The sequence below is a fragment of the Fringilla coelebs genome, assembly GCF_963513975.1.
Source record: "Fringilla coelebs genome assembly, chromosome: 11".
Lineage (NCBI taxonomy): Eukaryota > Metazoa > Chordata > Aves > Passeriformes > Fringillidae > Fringilla > Fringilla coelebs.
Genome location: NC_140037.1, coordinates 13,933,344 through 13,952,383, shown reverse-complemented (window position 1 = coordinate 13,952,383; position 19,040 = coordinate 13,933,344).

The window sequence follows — 19,040 nt, the reverse complement described above, 5'->3', positions numbered from 1 at the left end:
TATTCACTTCTCATCTGGTTTTCAGCATGTGAAACTATTCCTAATATTAATACTAAGTGTACCATGTATTTCAGATGAGAACAGGTTTATTTGCAGCTCAAGTCTTTTTACATAAACCATGCAGAAGTCTGTGGTATCTGCCCTTACCACTATGGTAAGTTATAAAAGCCTGGTCTGAATTTTGGAGTGTTCTGTACAAACTACTCTTTCTTTTTAAATAGTTATTCCAGTGTAAGCATCTCATAGGAAATGGTCAGATTGCACAGTGAAAGCATTCAAGAATGGCTTAACCACTGCTGCAAGACAGAATTTGGAGAGGTTTTTTTTTTGTTTCATTCTGCAAAATGGCTGTTTGCTTTGTACTGATAACCTGTCTCAGCAGCTTCAGAGCAGAGACTTTACACATGCTCACTTCTTACTAGACTGAGAATAAGCTGCAGTTGTGCAGTGCCTAATTATATTTTTAAATCTGATCATGTATCTAGAGAAAGATAAGTGATCTGATCTCCTGAAAACACTGAGCATTCAGAGTTCCTTTGAAAATGCATAGCAACACTAGAATTTCTAGTCTGGGAAGAAAATTGACATTTGGGGAAATTTTCTTTAAAGGCAAAGTTCTAAATATGATAATTTATAAAATAAGTTTATTTTTTCCTTGCTGAGCTTCTTCTAAAAGAATCCATGCAGAATCCATGCAGATTGCTAGCAAAATTCTTCTGTATATGAGTAATACAACCCAAAAAATGCAGAATAATTTAAAACTGAAGAATCCTCTGTGGAAATAAGCAGTTATCTCAAGAGAATTATTTTATGCTAAGGTAATAAATCTATTCAGTAAGCAAACAGATGAAAAACAATAAATGAGCCATAAGCACAGAAAGCAATAAAAATTTAGCAGAACTGCCATCCAAGGCAGCAAAACAACTAATCACAGTGCATAAGAGAAAAACAGTGTCTATTAGGAGAGTTTCAGCTGCTAATGGGTGTGAAGAATGTTTAGGTTTGCTATAGAGAGAGTCATTTTGCTGGCAGTGCACAACAAAGATGGAACTCTAAAGTCTGCATGAAGCTTTCATATGCTGTTTGAGAGTTGATGAAATAGAGTTTTATTTTCACAAACTGTTCTGTGTGTAATAAATGTATCAAAAATTGTATATGCAACTTCCACATATAGTTGGCATGATAATAACAGACACTGCAACAAGTTAGGGAAAGCACATTTGGAGGAGGAAATAAATGATCAGCAACATGTCCTAGCAATAGCAACAGGAAGGAACAAGTCAGTAGTGCTAGTGCCACCCGTGGTAAAGTAGCAGCAAGTAGTAAATTTGTGCCTTTGATAATAAAACAACTGCATTTTCACTTTTGCTCCATAAAGAATATTTTTATATTTTACAATGCAGGCAGTATGCAAATACCTGCTGAAATAATTCAGAATGATAGCATAGGGCTAAAGACAAGCATTAATCTTGACTGAATTACATGTTGATCATTAATGTAAATCAAGCTCTAATTCTTATTCTTTAAAATAGACCTTTAAAGTGCCATAATATATAAAGGTGATTGAGTCTAATGCACTGAGATGATCTAGGTTCCTCAGCTGCTCTCTGAAAGAGATATGAGATACCTACTAGATGCTTGCAATCTGAATGATGCACTGAAAACCAAGTTAATAATGGCTGTAATAGGAGTATTTCTTAAAGCAAATTCCATTAGTGTAAGAATGAGAGATTTTTCTTCTTCTGTGTAGAAAACTGCTACGTGAACTGAGTTATACCTAGGCAAGTAAGAAGCACTGTGCAGTTTTGACAACAGTCCAAGGTCCCTGAAAGCAAAACAGTAACAGGACCACTCCATGACACTGGTATCTTTCCTGCTAAAGACTGAACAGCAAGATTTCCTCTTTTCTACCAAAAAGCCACAAAGTATTTCCTCATTTTACTACATGAAATAGGGCAAGATAGGCACCAAATCACTGAATCTGCTCCTGGTATTCACGTTTAAGAAAACAAATGAATAATTTGATCACATTAGGAAAATACCAAATCATGAACATTTATGAAGGAAAGGACTAAGTGCTCACTAAGGTATTTAAGTCTCCATTTATGAAAAAACAATAAAATTGAAGGGAGCAAGTGTAAGTCTAATAACAAAACATACTCTAGGAAGAAGCCCAGGATGGAAATTTTTGACCTGGAAATAAGGCACATATTTTAAGGCTGATTAATCTTTGAAGTAAAACACCAAATGATACCATTTCCACCCTCCCAAAACCACTACATTTTTTTTTTTTCTTCTTGGTATCTTCAAATCAGAATCAGATGGAGATTGAAGTACATAATATTGGTGCTAACAAAATAAAATACAAGGGTACATGTGTAAAATGGAAAGGGCTAGTGACACACAGGAGGTTAGTCAGATTATTTCATTATGCTATTGTGCCTCAAACTGTGAAAGCTTATTCTTAAAGGGGCAAAAGAAAAATATTTTTCTGGTCTCACATAATATTAACATGTTGCACTATTTCACTTAACAGAATGATGAGTGATGCTTTCTGTATGACACATACACAGCTTTACAGTTAATGTCTACCATAAGGACAAAGGACAAATACCACAGTGAAGGCAGAATTGTTCTGATCCAGATCTCTCACTTAGCCAGAATCAGAAAGTAAATACACAGGATTGATAGATTTGTACCTAAAATAAGCATTATGCCAGCTAAAAATCATGTTAGTGCTTAATATTGACTGTTTGTATTCTGCTGTATGCTATACAAGAACATTTCATGGCTAAATTAAGTAACTGCCAAATCTTTAAATGCTTCAAAAATGTATTAAATTTCAAATTTCTTTGTGTCTCAAGGCAGCTCTTCTGCTTTATTTGTTTTTTTTTCCTCACAAAATCAGAGTGACAGACTGGTTTGGGTTGGAAGGGACTTTAAAGATCATCTTGTTTCTACACACTGCCATGGGCAGGGACACCTTCCATCAGACCAGGTTTGTCTGAGCCCCATCCAGCCTGGCCTTGGACACTTCCAGGCATGGGGCATCCACAACTTTTCTGGGCAGCCTGTACCAGTGCCTCACCATCCTCACAGAGAAGAATTTCTTCCTAAAATCAAGTGTAAACCCACTCTCTTTCAGTTTAAAGCCATTACTCCATTGCTGCCATTGATGAAGTATCCTCTCTATTTCATTAAAAATTAAATAAAGACCCAAGGGGTTGAAGAAATATGGATTTTTCATTTTTCTCCCTTTTGCTCTTGAGAATGATTTATGGAGTACAAGTGCATTCATAAAATAGATACTATAGCCTGGAGAAAATAAACTAGATATTATTCAATTGTTAGTGATTCATAATATAAATGGCCAGCACCAATTTCACATTGTTTGTTAGAATCATTTTTAACACATAACTCTCACTGAAACCATGAGCATTTGACCAGTTTGGGTCAGCTGTCCTGGCCATGCTCTCTCCCATCACTTTGTGCACCTGTTCAAGGACAGAGCATGAGATGCTGAAAAGTCCTTGACTTAGGGAAGCACTACTTAGCAGTAACCACAACATCAGGGCATTATCACGACACTATATTAAATCCAAAATACAGCACTGTACCAGCTACTAAAAAGAAAATTAACTGTATCTGTGACAAAACCAAAGCAATTTAAATTTTGTTGTTGCTGATGTCAAATGTGCAGTTAAATTAACAGTAGTGGGTTTTAATGGACATCAGTCTAATAAAACCAGGCGAAAATACAGCTTTCCTGATTTTAGGAAAATGGTTTGAAACTTAATGAAAGCCTATATTTTTGTATAGGTCTTGGCTTGTTTTGTGTTGCCATTTCAGATACAGCCACTGACAACTACTACACATGTATTTAAAGTTCAATAAATAGCCACTGGCAGGAGTATTGCAAGGAGCTGTATGTAAACATCACCTCTGCAACACTTCTTTTTCATTCCTTCCCGGCTGCAGAACTACAGCTCCTGCAAACCCTTCAAAGAGTTCACATTTACTGCAGATGTGTCAGAAACACAATTACCCTACACAAGAGCATCTCCAATGTTTAATTAATGATGAGACAAAGAGTGCATTAGACATTCCATTTGTAGGAGACAAAGTGATCCAAGCCCCATCATGTAAATATCAGCGAGCTCCGCGAGCACGTGCAAGGAGCGTAGAAGGGGAAAATGATGAGATCCAACAGAGCTGCCAAACCTTGCTGAGGCTGGAGTTACTCCAGCTTCATAAGGCTGATGTTCCACTGAGGTGACTCCTCTTAGGACCTGCTGTTCAGCCTGGGTGTTTGGTAAACTCTGGAAGCTCTGGCACATGGGAGGAGCAGGCACTTAGTGAAGGTGAGGATGTGCGGTTCCTGCTTTGTCACACCAGGGAGGCTGATCAAATGCAGCACAACTGGCTGTCTAGAGAAGTCAAGCTCCAGGCAGGAGCAGAAATACCAGCAAGAGCCTCTTTTCTCCTATTAACAAGACAAGTCCACTGAGAGCCAATCAGCCCTGCCACCGCAGAGCCAGTGTGAGCCTTGTTCTGCACTAATAGACTGGAAGAAAGTAAATAATGACTTTTTAGTATTCTGAAAGATCTCTCTAAATCACAGAAGGCTCTAATAGCATAGTTACACATTTAAAAGTAATATTCACGTTTCAGTAACATGAAATGCTGGGAATGATTCATAGAGTAGGTTTCAAAGCCTTCCTATTCCCGACCACATCAACAAATAGCAAGAAGCTGTTACAGAAAATGCTTTTTGCTCTACAAACATGATAGCTTTTGTTTAGTGCCTCACCAGTTGGCCTTTAAACAATTACTGAAATAGCATTTTTAATCTGAGCACTAAATTCAGCTAAGTATTTTAAGAAAGGCAATGAATTTAGGAAGGATGCAAATCACACATCAGTGTGCTTATATTTCTTCCTCGTTAGAAGCCTACAACAACCCCAGGCAAAAGCCAAGTGGCTGCTTGCACATGGATGGAGCAAGGATGCACCTCTGCAATATCTGTCTTATCTAGACCTCTGGAGAGCATCAAAATTGAACTTCAGTTCAGCACAGCTAAATCTGCTGAACTTCTGGGGTGTGCCAGTTGTACACATTTGACAAGAAAAGGAAAACACATTTAAGTAACAGAAATGTGTTTTGAGTGTTGTGTGTATAACGATATTAAACAATCTAATTTTTCTGATAACCACAGATTTGGTAGGGTTCCAAGAGTTAAAACTGGGTACAAGAGTAAATCTCCAGTGGCACTGGAGGTTGCTTTGAACATGGCATACAACAAAAAGGACAAAGCAATACTTGGGAACTGGCTGAAAACAATTATGACCAAATGTTGTGGATTTGTAAAGCAAGAGAAGTGACTCCAGGCAGGGTCTGCACATGCACACTAAGGTACAGTCAGGCCAGTTTCAACACTAGATTCACAGTACTTGCAATGAGCATAATTTGTAATACTTTGGAACAGCTGCACCACATGAACATTACTGTCCATTAACATGATAATTGTATGTAGCTTAATAAGGATATCATATGTAAGTGCTATTTAATCAGGAATTTTTTCTCCACCTCTGATCACATTGTTTTCACACAGTATCAGAATTCATTGATTTTGATTTTGACATTGAATAGTGCTGACTTTCTAAAATAAGGAAAATTCACCATCCCAATGAAACAACAAAGTTTATCAAGACTGGTATATTGGATTAACAGTGCAACAATGCATTCTTTTGGGAAAGACTGGGCAAGTCTAAACAGAGCTGGTTCTTTTCTTTCATATGCTTGACTTGCCCCTGCAGATTAATTTTCCCAACAGCTCTTCACTGAGACAATTTGTTCTTTTGGGGGGGCAGCATCTTTGACAAGTATTGCTGAAATGGTACATGAGTGACCTACTGATATAATACTGTAGTTAAAGTTTTCCAGCTGACTACTAAACAGGGTCCTACACAATAAAACTTCTCCTCTGCAGTTCCAGAAAGGTCTCACCATGCATGGAGGAACAAACTCCTCAGGAAAGAACTACTTGCTCCAATGAACAGCCACTGTAGTACAAATCTGTAGAGATTCTGCACCTTAAATCATCTAATTGATTTTAAACCTAGAGCTGTTGGTTACAGCTATTTTCTTAGAAATCTTATCCAATCCAATTAATCTATTCTTACTTTTATTTAAAACCTGTTATTGACAGAGCCTTTATTCAAAGTATGAGAATAACTGAGTGGAAAAAAGTAACAATGAGAAGGCAATGATCCAGAACAGACAGCTTTCCTCAGATTTCACAGTTAAAGCATCGTGTTCCAACAGGCAGATAAAGAACACAGTAATTTGTAGCCACATCCCATATGCTCCTTCCTCCTTCCTCTTCTCCTCCCACCAGATTCATACACTGCATTAGTTTGGTATTAGACCAGGACTCCTTAAAAACTGTCTTTCAGCCTGGATTCTAATGGCAATTAAACCACTGCGTTGTTCAGACATATACAAGTCAAAGTAGACATGAAGGAAAACAAAACACAAGAAAACCAATAAATACCATTCGTATAACTCAAAATATAACTGCACAATGGCTGCTAATATGATCCACGCCTCTTCTTTATGAGACAGCCCCTAATCTATCACTGCCTATTTCACATATGCAATAAGCCAAAAAAGCTGCAAGGAACATGGAGTGATTACTCAATAACTTCATTAACTTTTGAAAGTACACAGAGATAAATTATATAGTGCAGAATATCATGTATCTCAAATAAGCTTCTATTTCTCTCAGAATGTTAATAAAAGCTTTAAGACATATTAAAAAAAAAAAAAAAGGTAATTATCTTGGGATAAGTAGCAATTTTATGCCTAGGCCTTGTGTGTCACCCAGCTGAATATGCAGCATAGGTAACAAGCAGGGCCAAGAGCAGAGGGCTGCATCTGGTGACATCAAATCTCTACAGGAAGAAAAATGTATTCTTTATTAATAATGGGTTCATGGAAAAGCAGTGAGTCAGGAGCTCCTGCAGAGTTTTCAGCCATTCAGCAGACAGTGTGGCATCATCCTGTCCCTCACTGGTGCCCTTGTGATAGTCCAGCTTTGAAGCTCCTCTGCAAAGCTCAGAATCTAAGGGGGGCTGCCCTGCCATCACTCTGCTCATCACAGTCACCCACTGCCAGGGTGTCTGCTCAGGCTGGAGTTGGGATCTCCTAGGAATGGGGCAGGTTTCACTCCTCTTTTCCAAGCTCTAGCCACAGGTGATGTGCCCCACAGGTAGCAAGGAAGCTCCAAGAGGGACAGAATGCATTCAGAAGCACGGAGTGGCAGGAAAAAGAGGCAAAGCTAAAAGGTGAAAACCTAATTTGGGGAAAATAGGCAAAGGGTAAATAGGATGGTTAAATGAGCTAAGAGAAAAAGACCGAGTTTATCAGGAGTTTGCAAGATGCTTTGGCTCCTGGAATGAGATGCAGTGAAATCCAGTGAAGGGGCAGAATCACTTCAAGAGAAAAAGCTAATAATAAAAACTAAATGTTTGGAGTTGTGAGAATGGGAGATTTCTCATCAGATCTCTACTAAGCAATTACCAAGGAAGGAGAAAAGACAGATATTTGCTGTATTATAGAGTGAAAACTGTAAGGGTCAGGCAAGAAAATGGACAGGTAGTAAAACAAACCAAAAAAACCCACCAGGTAATATGCAAGATCTGGAAAGGAAAAGTGCATTCCTCAGTGAAAATCAAGAAAAAGATAACTGAAAAATTAAGAGAATACATGATGAGAAGGCCAATTTTAGAAACAGAGCTGTGTAGCATATTCAATATTTATTTATTTAGTCTTGGTTTTAAAGTACCTTGGTTTTAAAGCCTGTCAGAACAATCTCCCACTGTTGGAAAACAAGCATCATTTGCATGAAAAAAACAGATTATTTTTTTAATATTTGTCACATTTTTTCCCATTATCTATGTGATTGCCCTTTTGCATTAAAATATAAATACCTACTCAGTGATATATTACATCTCCTTTGTCTTTCCATTTGTTCCACACAGAACATTTTGCACAGAAAACAATACAATGTCAATAAAAGTTTTATGTACACACACCCTCCCTCCTCCATTTCATTTGCAACAGTGAGAATTTTTGTGCTATATTCTGCAAATACATGGACTATTGTACAAAATTGATACTTTAGCCTTTTCAGCATTCTCTTCAGGATAGGCAAGTCCAGGGACTCTGCAGAAACATTATGAAATGATTGATTCTGCAAGAGTATTCCTTGGTACTTTTCAACATTTTAATGATACAAAAATAAATTGAGTTTAGAAATTTCCATCATTCTTCTCTCTTTTCTCTCTAAGGAGAACATGTTACACTTTTTCTCTCAAAGGAAAAAAAAAAGCAATCACACTTCAACCATTAATGTTCTCACTGAAATTGCAAAGCATCATACTAAATGTGCCAGCATCCCTCTGACAGACATATAAGAGCACCTATTCACCAGTGTAATGGAAAAAGTTAGTGATTGCATATACTGAAGTGATTGAGCCAACAACTACTCTAATGAAAGGAAAAAAACCTTGATTAATAACAAGTGCCACTAAAAGAACAGATTGTTTTTTAAGGAATGAATCACACAGAAAGTAGTAATACATTGTGTCCTTGTCCATTGGCTGGGAATTGGTAAGGGAAAGAACACAGAGACAAATGTCTGAAGATCAGCAACAGTGTTGCTAGAAGGATTTGGGAATGAATTTCTCCCTCCTCCCCGTGTGCAGGTGTATGGGAGTGGGTATTTCATGATGATATGTTTCCTGAAATCTCTTTCATGTTAACTAGGCTGCTCTTTTAATGGTTTGTGCTTTGTGTTAAAGTGAGGAGGATGCAGGTGGTTCTACGACAGAGCACTGATTTTGTTTTTCAAGTCAGCATATTATTTCTGTAAATCAAAATAATAACAGTGCCTTTGCATTCTCCTAAACCCTGAAATGTGCACTGAAATTATTTGAATAATTTTAATTCTGTAACACAAAAGGCAGGAAAACATTTTCATCACTAGATAAGGGGAAACTCCAAGGGATACAACACGTTTTAGGATAATGACCAACATTTACATGCAAGCAATGCTCAAAAGCAAAGAAAACAAATCAGAGTCTAAATGAATCAATTATTATGTTTCCATATACCTTTTCTACATTTATTGAGATATTTTGTTTTTTCTAAAAGTGAAAATGTACTGATTTCAAGAACAATTATAAAACAGTCATACCTCAGCTGTACTGGTTATCTCATGATACCATTTATTTGTACCAGGTAAAGACTAAGAACTGCCCAAACAAGAAAATTCCATACTACTGGTAAAGTTCTATACAGTTCTAGAAGTCTGTTAGGCATATTCTTGTAAATCAGCTGCTTTTTATTTATAGTAAATACTGACAAAGAGAACTGGAGAAAGATTTTCAGTCAAAAAAGAAGGAAACAATTTTAAAAGAAAACCCTGAACATTTTTTCCTTTGCTTTCTAAATAAGAAAAACGTTATTTGAGGTAATGTCTCAATCAGAGGTGATAGTTTTGGAGAAAATAGTGTTTAATGAAGTACACAGATCAGCTTTGTAAAGAACATTCTAGAAGTCACCAAGATCTCACTCTAAAATTACTTTGCTATTTTACCATAAAATTGTTGATCATTACTGATGGATACTCCCTAGCCAGATTTAACAACTACCCACGTGAGACTGACAGCACACAAACATAAGACACCAGTTTTCAGTGAAAGCAAGGGATAAATACACCTCCTCTCTCACATAACTCTGGAGTCAGCCAGGAACTGCAGCCACTACCAAGAGCAGTTCCACCATTCCCAGCAATTTCAATCTGACAGTGCTAAACATCAAACACAACCTCATCCACACATTCTTGTGCCATTTCTCCTGCACTTACCCAGCATAAACCAAAGCAAATGCTGATCAAATTTAGTTCTTGGTCAGTATGGGAATTTGTGCTTGAACACTATTTTGTGCAACCAATGCACTGCATCCTTAACTTAAAAATATAATCACAACAGGAGTTTCCCACTCCTCTCTCTTAAAACTTGCAGAGCAGATGGACTGTACACACAAACACACATGTAGTAGGAACTCTGATAGCCACCAGGAGGTCTGGCTTCACCAGCAGCAGAGTGTAATGGAAAATCACCTGTGCTGTTACAGAGTGCAGTTCTGGATATGGAATTATTCAACCCATTCCATTGCTTCCAATTTTTATCAATTTTTCACTATTTACAGTGCTTACATGAAACCATCATAGCTGGAACAATATATTTGGTACATATTTGTTCATGATTTTCCCAGTGAAGCAAACAGATCTACCTTCTTAAGAACTACAATCCTAATCTCTTTAGCAATATCACTAACTAGATATAGGCTTTTTTTTTCACTGAAAACATCAAGATTTGTTACTCTGCAGCAAATTGTTTCAGACACAATGTCAGACTATTGCAGCTTGAGAAGCCTGCTTGGTGAAAACAAGAAAAAAAATCTGAACACAGATTAAAATAAATAAGCCCTTCCTACTGATTACCACTGCTATAAAGCCCCATTTTCAAACTGGTATCTCCACATTTCTTGTGGGGAAATACTAATTTATGTAGTAGGGGTACATGAAACAGCTGAAATTAGTAATGGAATAATGAAGAATTTGGTAAACTCTGCAAACTGTACCTTTCGAATGTGACAGGCTTTGCCTTTGCAGCATGTTTGTATATTCTGGCTCTGAATCAGCAGAACACTTAAGTAAATGTCTCAGTAGGATAATTATGCCAATAAGCATAAAAGTCATTCCATTGATCTTAGTGGTGTGACTCAAATCTAAGTGCCTACATATTCCAGTATTTTTCTGCATAGTGACCTTTAGCAATCAACTAAACAGAAACACTTCCTTCTGTGTTTGTAGCTACTCCTGACCTCAAACAGAAGCTTTGTATTCCACAGATATCTCTGTATTTTATTTTGAAAACAAGTTAATAGGCTTCCTTTCACTATTTAAAACTGAGCTTCTTGCTGCTGCCATAAAACAGATCAGTAGGTTCAACAGAATAGAAATAGGAATTGGACATAATCCATACTGATGACACTATTATTAATAAATTACCTACTATGAACTTTCCATGAATTATTAAAGCAAATAAATTCTATTTTAAAGTGTTACAGATACTAGATAATTTATAAATATGGGATCATTGAATTGCAATTCAATCTTTCCCCCCGATCTCAGTCTGTCCTTCTATTTCCAAATGACTTTGAAAATGTCCATCCAGCACTATTTGGTATGACTGTCCATACATGAACTTGAATGTCACCTGCAGAGCCAAGCCTGCTCTGTATCTGACAGCCTGCAGGAGCCATGAGAGGACAGGGGCTTATCCAGAATCTGCTCTTTGCCATGAAGAGGTTTTTGCAGCACCCTTTCTAAGAGCACACACAACACTTGGAGCAATTCCTGTCCCTTGCTCCTGGATGGTGAAATGTAATTGTATTATAAAGAGAATGAGAAGAAAAAAGAAAAAAAAACCCAGCAAAGTTTGAAGGAGTATGTCAAGTGCTGAAACTTGCCTGTTACTTGACAGGCAAGTAACCTGTCTTCTAGAAGTTCACTTTGCTCTCTCCCAGCTGATGGCCCCCAGCAGTTCTGCCATCAGATTTCTGGAAGTGAATCTCCAAGTGCACTGAGTAAGGACTGGCTGCAGACATGCCCTGCCTAAGGCACATTTGGGGTGGCAGAGCACTGAGCACAGGCATGGCTAAGTGCCAGCATGCTGATGTCAGAGTGCTGCTGCCTGAACGCTGCTGAGGTGCGCTGAGACAGGTCTGGAATTTCCATTCCTACTTAGAGAGCACACAGGCAGAGATCCACTGGACAAGCTGTGCTGAAACTGCAAGTTTTACACATCCCACTGATGAAAGGCAAGAGCTGGGTGGCTGTAGTGTGTCTCTACCCACCCAGCTGAAAGAGTCCTCCTGGCACTGGGGATGTGAGAGAACAATTTTTTCCAAGGGGATTTCTGAAGGAGTCAGGGGGAGTAATGTCCTGAAAAATCTAGATTTCTCCAAGTTGCTGTCCCTAAACTTCTTGGCACTATAAGGAACAAGCCATGCTGCTAAAACAGTTTGAATATATTCAGTATTACTATCTCAATATGTTTTTTATGATGAAAATTGCATGTAAAATCTTCTTAAATGAAGGAATTGAAAATACAGAGACAAGTTGATTGCATTGAAATTATCTATTTTTCCAGCAAATACAATTCTGCTGGCTGTGGTTCAGATAGAAATCAAAATAAATCTGCAGTAATTAAATTAAGAGCTTACACAAGAGCTTACACATGCTGGCTTGGTTTGGTTTTGTACAGTTTCTTCCCATAGTTGACATATTTTTATTATTTTGGGGTTTTTTTTTTCAGCTGGAATTAACATGTATAACAAAGAATAGTGCCACCAAGACAGTGTTACCACTGTTCCAACTTTCTCACCTACATAAGTCCTGGCCTCTAATCCAAGTATTGAGCTACTTGGGTTAGACAAAAAAATAAATTACTTTGACATGACTACAGTTGTAGTTTTAAGATTTGGAAGAATGCCTACCAGGGATTAGATGAGATCAGTCTGCTTACACAGAGTTTTATCTGAGTCTCTAGAGACAGAACTTTAGTATACTAAGCTACCTGAAATCTATCTAACATTTAAACCCCAAGAAAATCTCAAAATATTTTTTCTGGCAATGTAGAGGAGTTGCAGTAGAGGTTGCTGCAAGCAAAGAGGTTGCTGCTAATAATATTATTTCTGGTATTATTATTTGTGAGTTAGAAAAATAATTACTTCAGTTATACTACACCATTATGTGTAGTCTTAAGTGAGGTGGAACTTGGACAGCAGTATTTTAGAAGCCATGTCCTACTGAGGAGCAGCAGGAATGCTGTGCTTGGTCTCACAGCCCCACCCTGAGAGCGCAGGGAGCTCAGACATGCGCACAAACGCTCCTGGAAGCTTGAGAAAAACATCTGGAAACCCTCCTCTCACTGCAAGCCTGGTGGAACTTCACGGGGATAAAAGTCAGCTCCTGTGCCTGGCATGATTTGAGTTCCTCTGGTGCCTGGATGGTTGCAGCCTCACTGTTCAGGGGCAGCCTAAGGAAGGAGACTCAGTGCTGGTCTTCTAAACCAGGCACTGAAGTCTGCAGCTCCAGCAGCATCCCCATGCTCTGGGAGCTGCTCTCTGGTGTCACAGGCCTCCCTCCTGCTGGAAGGCATTGACATCCAGAAGATGAAAAGAACAGGATGTGATTACATTTGTGGAAGTATAAGTGAAATTTGTCAGGCAGAAGATATATATTTAATCACTTACTGCCTTTTTGATGCTAGCAAAATGCATCACAGAAGGTACAGTCCTCCTAATGCTAGCAAAAGCACATACTGCTATTATTTATAGTATATAGTCATCAGCTTTATTTACTCCAAAAAATGTTTTATATATAAAATTATGGCCTACAGGCAGAAAACCAAAAATATAATAATACTGTAAGTATCTCCAGTCTTTGGTCAGCATTTATCTTTTGAAATATTCATTTTATCTTTCCTGTTACCCCTTCACTGGTTTACAGATGTTGGAAGAACCACAAAACATCTTTACCACATGTGCTTTTGGAAGCCTAAATGCAGACAGATGATTAAGCCAACTTAATACATCAGAGATTTGTAAAATAATTTGAAGTGCATAAAAATACATTTATCTTAAAGGACAGAACTCTGGAATATTGCAAGAAACTGTCTCCATGGTGCACTACTGAAAAATTGCACCACTGGAATTCTACAGCAACTCCATTTTTTAATTTTATGTACATAATTAAAGGAATAATGAAATTTCACTGCTAGATAACTCAAGACTTCTCCAAGAAGGGCTTTTATTCTGTCCTTAAAAACTACCTTTTGATGTTATAAGTAGAAACCAGGAGAGTTCATGAGATCACAATTCAAATGGTAGTGTACATTTACATGTGATTTATAGTAGTGGACAGTGTGAAAAAAATCACCTTTACATCATAGATCTCCATTAATATCAAAATGAGTTTTTGTTACACAGAAGACTCAGGAATGAAGTGTATTATTGTCTGCTTTGGTAAGTTACACTGGCTCTCTAGTCCTGTCTTGGAATCACTAGGCAGTAAATTGCTAATGGATTGTGAAGGGTAAGTTGGAATGAGGCTCCATCCCAGTGAGACAAGCTGATGAGACACGAGCAAAACAGTTTGGCAGGCACATTCTGACACTGGATAATTCAGAAGTCACTGCCCTACATTAAGCCATCATAGTTAGGTGTAGCAAATTAGAATCAAAAGGTTTATGTTATCATACAGAGTACACTGCAAAACTTAAACAAGATATATATGGAAAAATGGGGAAGGGAGGAAGAAGGAAAAAAATAATAAAATGCTTGTCAAAGTCAGAGAAGGCTTTGCTATCTGACATTTAAATTGATGACTATTCCTCTTTATTGCTAATTTGCAATTGGGTCTAAACTGCCAACAGAGTAAAACTGATTGACCATTGAACACAGTCATTCTAAGAGAGTTTCTATACTCCAACAAGGTGAATACTGCTGTTAGAAAATGTTAGTGCTTTTGTTTCCTTCTCAGTCTTCAGATTATTTCAAAATTTAGCTCAAGCTATTAAAAAGCTCAAGATAGACCAGAGCTCTGATGGAATAATTAAATATTAGCTTCAAAACTTAGAGCCCAGAGATTGGAAACTGCGACCCATGAGCATTTTTTGAAACTAAACTCCATGGATGTCCAAGAGGGTCCACAAAAAGGCGAGGCAAGCAAGAGAATGGCTTGTTTCCACTGTCATAGCATAGTTACCTACTGTCAGCTTAGGTTAAATTTTCTAGAAGTGAATGCTCACAGAGATTCAGGAGGTTACTGTAATGTGTTATTAATGTTTGTAAATTGCTCTCACAACCTTTAATAAAAGTGCAAAGGACAGTGTTGTTGCCAAGTGTTTTTCATTGATTGCCTGGAGATTCCCAGCAGTCATTCTCCTGTTTCACTATGGCAATATTAATAGAGATTCTCTGATATGAAAACCAGCAGAAATGAATGTTTAAGATCCTCAGAGCAAACCATCCACTGTAGGGATGTAATCTCAAGCATTTCAAATGGTGCTGTATCTAGAACAGAAACTGCAAGGCATGCTTTATCTTTTATGGCATATAAATCCACATATGTCTTGAAAGTAGGAATACCCCAAAGATCCATTACACAAATTGTCCAGGAAACCACATTTCATCTTGAAGGCCAGTAACCCTATCAAGACTTTGCAGAGGTGAGAAGCCACCTGTTGACAGATATTTCATGTGCTTAGGAACTTCCCTGATGGTACAAGCTACCAGGAATTGATGAAATCACAGCATAAGACACTGTTTATGAGGGTGATGTCCAATCACATACCTAGTACACTTAAGAACACAGATAAATCACATTCTTTCAACCTGAGCATAAGGTTTGTTACTGTTCAATAAGCACAATAAGCTGCTCCACAAGCAAAACAGATATTTTTCTGTGTTTACAGTTGAAACTGCAAATAGAGTAAACCATAAACATAATCCCAGCCAACCACAAGCATGATAATGGGGTTTTAAACACAGAAATTATAACCTGAAAGTAAATGTTCCTCTGGCTGCAGGACAGGTTTTTTCACACCAAATATCAGCATCTTCCAGGCAGACAGGATATATGAACCAAGAGGAAGAGGGAGGTATTGAGAGCACACAAGGAGGGAGCCAGTCTGATTCCCTGAGCAGAACCCTGGAAATTCCCTGCATTTACACATTTTCACAGTGGACATGTTGGAAAGGTGCAGATTGTGACTAAAATGCCTCTCCCAAACTTGGCACATTAATTAGATCTCTTTCTGTTGTAGAATCTTTCAGAGAAGCTCACAAAGTGGCCTTCCCTTAGGGCCTTTTCAATATCTTTTGTTGACTGCAAAGCCACGTATTTTCACTAGAATGTTAGGAACAATTTTGTCTCAAAATTCCACCTTCATGTTAATATCAGTCATTGGGCTAAAAACTCCTTCATGTCAGTGAATGAGTTAAAAATTACTGGGGGATACAGGCACTCAGACATCCCAGATATAACACTGTAATAATTTAAGTCTTGATTTTGTTTCAACAAACCAACTGTGCTCAGTATCAGTAGGGGTCCCAATTAAACTGCATACATAGTTAGCACATAACTCATTTTAGGCACCATTTCAGTGTAAGATTTTTGTTTTTAATGTCATCTGCACTAATCATAAGATAATTATGTTTATAAGAAGCTAATAATTACAAAGATTATCTGTTTTAAGTTGTTAATGTGCCTCACCAACACATGAAGAAGCAGGAAGGTTTGGACGGTAAAAAGTCAATTTTTCTTAAACCAGAAAATATAAGAGAATCTTTTTAAAAATAAATTGGAGATGTTTATCTATTGAAAGAACAGCTTTGAAATGCAATTATGAGGAATTGAAAGAAAATTGAAGAGTAACAGAGAAATCAAGTGTGCTTTATATTCGAATCCTATTAAGAGTAGTTAAATTAAAGCTTAATTAATTTTTTTTGAAGATGGATCCTGTTGGTAACTGACTCTACATAAGCATCCCATCTTGCTTCCATAAGCAATGATAGGGAGTAATTTTTGCTAAATTATAGAAATGTTTGTTGTTTTATCATCTTTTTCAGTCTCAGAGACCAATACCATGAGAAGTTTTAGCAGACATGAGGCAGTAGATGGGCAACCTGGAAGACAACTGTGCTGTAAGACACAGTCACAGCAAGACAGGATTCAGAAACCTGGAAAACCTAGTTATTTGGCAAACCTAAAGTGAAGCATTGTTAGCAAAGCTAACAATCTACACATGTAATCGTGATTTCTGAGAGAAGTTCTAGGAAATACTTCAGGAATGCTTATATCAGTGAGATATTTCCATCATCAGCTCTGGGTATGGAGGGACAAGTCCCCTCAGCAACAAATCTGCTTTAAAAACACACCTACTGAACCCAATTCTACTTATTGCTGACAAATACCACCGGCAATTTTCTGCCTGGCCTATGGCTTTCCATGGTCTGATGAGTAAACATTTTTTCCCAGCTACTTAATAACACCCTTTACACAGCTTGAAAAGCAAAACTATAAATAGCATCCTTGACAGAGACCCTAGAGGAGATGTGTGGTTAACACTCCCAAACCAAATACATGATATTTTATGTTGAAAAGGTGAGAGGCCAACAAACTTTCTAACCTGCTGGTTTTCATATAAGGACCCTGAGAGGAAAGCATATTAAGGAGCCACTGAGCCTGATCTGCACCAGCTAATATTAGTTTGAACTTGACCCCAGGAAGGGATGTGAGAATGCAGAAAAAATGAGTAGGCAAAAAAAGAACTGAGATCCCAATATTTTCTCTTGTGCATGTCAGTGGCTGCAGGGGTGGCCACTGCAGGCTATACTTCTGCAGCTCAGGAAAGGTTTATATTTTTCAAACCATATCTGCCTTACATCCTTAGCCTGTCAAGGCTGAATCACTTTACTACTCTTCTCTGTCACCTCTAGTTATGCCTGCCTTGCTCCATGTTATTGGAATCCTAAGTGACATAGCAAGAGTCAGTTCCAGGTATTTTGGACAGATCTATTATCAACAACAGGGGATAGTACAGCTCCAAGTGCTGAAACAGTTTAAGCCTTTTAATACAATACCCAGTGTTGCTTTATGCACATTTGAAGAACATAAATCAAGACTGACCCAAAAGTGAATTTTAAATAACTTCAGAAATGTTAATTATATTCAACTGTTCAGTATTAAGATGTCAAACAATCTTAGAGAAGATTCAGCAGTACAGAGAAGTACACTTAGCAACTACTCCTATCAGTCATTTGTGTCCTGTGGCTACATCAACAGTAAATCTCTTAAACACAAACAACAAAACCCTCAATGTATGAAGGACATACTGGTACTTACAGATTCTTTACAATTAACATGCCCAACATGAACACGTTTAGTGCTCAACAAATAATTTTTTAATGTCATTGATCCTGGATTTTTTTTAAAGCTACTTTCCATTCCTTTGACAGATGTGCTATGCTGCATTTCATTACTTTTTCTCCTTACCTTGTTCTTTTGTTTTAGATAAGTGATGAGGCCTTCAAAAAAGATTAAGTACTGGCAGGCAAAGCAATGGCCCAAACACAGATTTAATTGGAACCTCAAATCCTGTGGAAAGAAAAAAAAAAAGAAATTAAACCATTAATAATTTAATTTTACTAGCAGACAGAGTGAGTTCATGTATCCTGTTTTAGGTAGCTTCCACTACACTTCTTTGTATTTGATTTCAATGGGTATGCTGCCTGCTAGTCAAACCATGTTGGAAAAATAATCATTAACAGGAGATTTCAGGGTGTGCACAGCTGCTAACAAGGGCTGATGGGGTTAGTTCTCATCTGGAGAAGTAATCCACTGATGATTGGTAATGTTAGAATTTACTTGATTTAAGCTTTAAGTTCAAAAGGCATTTTTTCTGAAAAACTTAAGAATCTTCCCATGGTGTAGCATTCAAAATGCTGCGACAGAGCACAACCATTACACAGCAACATGACTCAAATGCAGCCAAGTCGTAATGCTAAACAATTCATGCTTCAAGACAAAAGCTACTGAAAGAAATTTCATTTCTTTCAAGATTTGAAAGGGCTCTAAACATAAAAACCTCCATAAAAGTAAACCATAAAAGCAATTTTTTAGAGAGTCAGAGGTTATAAGTTGTAGTATTGGGCAAGTGACAACCAAATAACCAGCAAAATAAAGCAACCCAGAGTATGAGTAACTTGCTTATTTCTGCAATAAGATATCTCTGCATTAGCAATTTTTATTCAGACATACAGCACAAAAATCTCAGGTGCATCACAGAACATCTCTAATATTTTTTCAGAGAGTTGCACTTTGTATTTCAAAAGACCACAAG